Source organism: Dasypus novemcinctus, chromosome 3 (genome assembly GCF_030445035.2).
Source record: "Dasypus novemcinctus isolate mDasNov1 chromosome 3, mDasNov1.1.hap2, whole genome shotgun sequence".
Lineage (NCBI taxonomy): Eukaryota > Metazoa > Chordata > Mammalia > Cingulata > Dasypodidae > Dasypus > Dasypus novemcinctus.
This window is the reverse complement of record NC_080675.1, coordinates 134282591-134287481: the sequence shown is the minus strand read 5'-3', so window position 1 is coordinate 134287481 and position 4891 is coordinate 134282591. Positions and strand designations below refer to the sequence as shown.

At 41.6% G+C, this 4891-nt stretch overlaps 1 pseudogene; it reads right to left on the bottom strand.

Moving 5' to 3' along the window:
• Positions 1-576: 576 nt before the first annotated feature.
• LOC101415467 (tumor protein D54 pseudogene) lies at positions 577-1146 on the bottom strand (annotated as a pseudogene).
• Between the last annotated feature and the right edge of the window lie 3745 nt (positions 1147-4891).

The following is a 4891-nucleotide window of genomic DNA, read 5'->3' as shown; positions in this document are numbered from 1 at the left end:
ACTTTATTTAGGCTCAATCATTAGTGTAACAATTAGGCATCTACAAATAAATCACTTCTTTGCTGGGGGGTGGACAGAAAATAGACAGTCTCCTTGTCCAGCATATTGAAATAAAAACTGGGCCAGATAGCACTTTCTAGACAAATGGATTCCTCTGTGACTTTGGGAAGGAGGAGGTTAGAAAATACCACTTACTTCATTCCTTAGTTCTTCCCATTCTTTCAGCTTCTGACAAATTAACAAGATCCAAAAGGAGTTTGGGTTTTAGCTGAAAACCCTCAGCACCCACTATCCTGTAGGTTTCTTTCACCCCAGGAAGGACAGTACAGTGATCTATTTCATCTACAAACTTTAGTGGGAAACGTCTGCGTGCGGACTGCGCTCTCACCCCGCGAGCCCGGCGACCACGTGTGCGCGGCGTAGGGCTTGGCTGCGCGCACAGGGGCCTCTCTGGGCCCACCCTGGGACGGTTTGTTGTGCAGTTGTGACTGGGATCACTTAAGAGATTCTGGCACTCGTTCTGTGGCCCTGCAAAGCGACAGCATGTCTTGGAAAGGAGAGGGATCTGGCAGGGGCTCATCGCCCCTTCCTATCGGAGAAGTAAGGTGGACCCCGCATTCTCTCTGCCTCCTTTAAGGTCCTAACTCGATCTTCAAAAAACTTGAAGGTTGCAGAGTACCTCACGTGCCGAGCTTCCTGCTGATCTGGGAGCCTGCAGTAGACAGGGCCGCCGAAATCTTCTGTCCTGCCTGAGAGAGCTCCTGAATCTTCCTGCAGAGGTCCGACAGCGTCACTTCCTCATTCCACTCTCCAAGTTTCTCAGAAGTTTTCACATGGGCGTTAGAAACCAACACATCGCGCCAGCTCCGGGACAGGTTCTGCTTCAACCCCTCCAAGGCAGAGAGGCCCAGCTTCCTTTTCAGTTCCCCACAGTGCCTCACTCCCTGGCTGCGGGGACAATTTCCGCTTCCACCTTGGCGAGCTCAGCCCTGAGTTCCTCCTCCTCTGCCTCGTTGAGACCATCAGCCGCTGGAGTCCAGGCAGCCAGCCACATTGTGTCAACAAGGTCGTCCGTCTGTGGAGGTGGATGGACAGCAAACCCTTATTAGGAGAATTCGGATTGCTATCTTGGCCGGCCAGGTCCATGTCCAGGAGGCCGCCAGGCCGCAGCTGTCCGGGCCGGGGTTGCAGGCAAGATGAGAGACCAGTGCACCACATTGGGAATCCAATATAGGTTTTTTTCCCTCTATTTTTATTTTTTATTTATTATTTATTCCCTCCCCCCCCCCCCCCCAGTTGTCTGCTCTCTGTGTCTGTTCGCTGTGTTCTTCTGTGACTGCGTCTAGCCTTACTATCCTTATCAGCAGCACAGGAATCTGTGTTTCTTTTTGTTGCATCATCTTGTTGTGTCAGCTCTCCATGTGTCTGGCACCATTCTTGGGCAGGCTGCACTTTCTTTCATGCTGGGCGGCTCTCCTTACGGGGCGCACTCCTTGTGCTTGGGGCTCCCTACACAGGGGACACCCCTGTGTGGCATTGTTGTGGAATTTAAGAGAAGTTCAATTATTTGAGTATAGAGAGGCCAGGACTCAGCAATGATTTTGAGAAGGAAAAATGGTTTATTGACGGCCGGCCGGACTCGGGAGCTTTCAGTTTGAATCCCGAGCCCCGAACAAGATTTTCAAACGTCTTTTATACAGAGAGGAAAGGCCAAATGGTCCCTTTGTTTCAGTTCTCAATAGGCTTCAATTAGCATATATCTTCCACTTCTTAGGTAAGCTTTTAGCATGGACTCCAGACATTCTAGATAAGCCTTTAGCATATTTGGTTTTTGCATTTCCCCTAAATACTTAAAGTTTATAGCCCCCGCATTGTTAAACATTTCCTGGGACTGGAGCTGCTGCTAGTCCCCAAGGGCAGGACTGCAGCCCCCCACCGTTCCACACCCACAAGTCAAACAACTTAGTTATCTCTGAAGAGACAAAGAGCCTTCCACCCATAGCCCACATCATTCCCCCCTTTTGTCAAAGTTTACTTGCTAAGCTTTGGCGTAATTATTGTTGGAGCTATGAGGTGGATGGCTGTTTGTTGTCTTGACTGATTATTTATCAGTCTTTAGTACAGCATCCAGGACCGTTTTTAGAAGTTTAGAACTTTTCATTCTGGACAGCAGAATCTTGGGCAGGGGCCTCCCGCAGTTATTCTGCTGCCACTGGCACTCACGTGGATTTCCAGTCAAGTTCCAGATCCATCTATTACTTTTATTTTACTTTTAAAGAGTTTACACCTTTAATTTAAAAGGGGTGCTGAAGGGAGACGATCTCTTTTCTGTAACTGCTTCCTGCTGGCCATGGGCTGTAGTCATTGCCTAATAAGGTGTAAAACTCTTTAATTTATTCTAACTGGAGGAAGATGGATCTGGCATTCTGTACGAAGTTGGATGAAGTTTTCATATGGTTAATAAGATGTTCACTCTGAAAGAAACAAACTTAATTAAAATTTTGGAATACCTGTTTTTAAAAGAGGACACATTGGATTACAGAGGTAGACAAGGTTAGGTGCCTATAAAGATGGCATTCCTTAAAAGCTGGTGGGAACAGCATATATATTCTTTTTTAAGTTATCCATCTTTAGAGAGAAATTGCAACAGACACTTAGCTTTGTCTGAAGACACATTCCAAGCTGTTCAATGATTGACACTCATTCGCTCTGTCAGATGCTCCTGGTGAACTGGTACTCCTTGGGCAACTGGCTTCACTCAGGATTAGAACACTAATTTGGAAATACTCTTAGTTTTCACCTGTGGGAGTGATCAGAACTACAGAATAAAGATTTTTACACCTTGGTTTTCATTGTACAATTTCTAGCAATTTTGACTTGTTCAATAGGTGACTCACCATCAGCAAGCAAGCCTCACTTTTGCTACACAGCAGAGTACAGCAGAATATAGAAGTTGACTGAGACTGGCTGAGACTGCCACCTTATTCTATAGACATGTTATTAACTGTTTAGAAAATGATTTTACCAGGGATTTAACATGTCTAATATACTTCTGCACTTGATCCAAAATAGAAAAGATAACATTACAATTATTAGGCATATATTTAGTACAGGATAAAAGTACAGCACTTAATATTAACTAATGTATTACTTAATGCATAAGGATTCAGAGTTGCCATTATTAGTTTTGAGTTTCAGGTTTGTAATACTTTACATGTTATCTCTCCATGAGAGCAGGCCATAATGCCAATTGTGTTTAAGTTTTACTTACAGTCTCCTGGTATCATGGCTCCACTTAGCATGTTCTTCAACGCAGTGAGCAAGTTGCAGCATCCTTCATCTTAGAGAGATTTTCCAGTATTCTACTAGCCTGGTGCATAGTGCTCTCTGGCACCATGGAACAGTGCCAGTCTGGAGGCGATATCCATTGTACATTTGGCTGTACCGAGTCATTATTGGCTGCAGGAGCTTGAAACTGCAATATAGTTTCCATCGACTTCAGGAGCAGAACCAGAGACTGATATAGCACATATTTTTAATTGAGGGGTCAGTGACCAGCCTAGCCAATAACTCACATGGAGAGGCCACCTGTAATGTATACAAGGCCTGGTTCGAATGCACAAGAGTTTGACAATGTTAAAGTTTATTCCTTGTTTTATATATATTTTAAACAACTTAACGCAATACATATATCAAATGACTATTTACTTACACAATTTTACTATGAAGATAACAGTAGGTACTTTACTTTAGTAATAGAGGAAAAATATTATTTTTCATTGTTAGAATGAAAACAGAATATTTCCAATAGAATCAAGACAACTTTTTATTACCATTTACTTAAATGTGTATTTTGCAGTGGCCTTCAGACAGGTTTATTATCATGAAGTTGTTTCTGCTACCAATACCAATCTAAGTTTCTTTAGTTAACAATGACTTCTACAATTAGAACTATTTAAACATTTTCAGTTTGGAAGATGTTTTACAAACTCCTTATAATTGACTATAACCGCATTGACTAGACACCTCATGTTTAAATAAACTTACTAAATTACAATTACCAATGAAAGAAATTTACTCTTTATTTAAGAGAGCATATCTACAATCTTTTTCCTTTAGCCTAATTTCACCAATGTGAACTTACAATTTTCATTACTGTAAAGATTTTGTACATATGTTAATTTAGTTTATAAATTAACTATGGGAGATTACACTCAAGTTAAATAAAATTGAAACCATAATAGTTTATGCAAGGAATGTTCTCTTTTTCCCTTACAGGAAGCTAAAAACTTCTTTTCTTTAAGTTATGAAAATTATTAATTTAAAAGCATAACTGACTACCAGGTTTTAAAACACATACATACTGACTACCAGGTTTTAAAACACATTACACAATTACTTAATTTTTTAAAAATCATAACCCAGGAAAGATCTCTCCATAGTTTTTATGGACTTTCCTTTACTTACTGAAATTTGTTAATAGAGCCACTAATTACCTTATTTTGTTGGAAAGAAATCTTCTGGAAGAAAATAAGGCTCACCAGATTGTGGAGAAGAAAATAATTTATTCTCAATCTTGCAAGAAGGGGCGCAGAGCCAGATATGGCTGGTGCCCCGAACAAAGAAAAATGACACAATTTATACCCCTAAGCCTAGCATGCAAGCTCTTCCTCTGTTTTTCCATAGATTGGATACTTCAGAAGTTACAGCTTATCTGAGATTTAACTTTCCCACGCAAAAGTTTGATTTAACTGCTTCCTCTATCACATTCCAACCATTTTAGTTTTTACCTGCTCCCCCCTTTTTCAAATAAGGAATAGAATTTAGTGCTGAAATGGCACCGACTTAGTTAGCTCCTTCTTGGGCATCCTTCCACTGCCCATAGGACTGG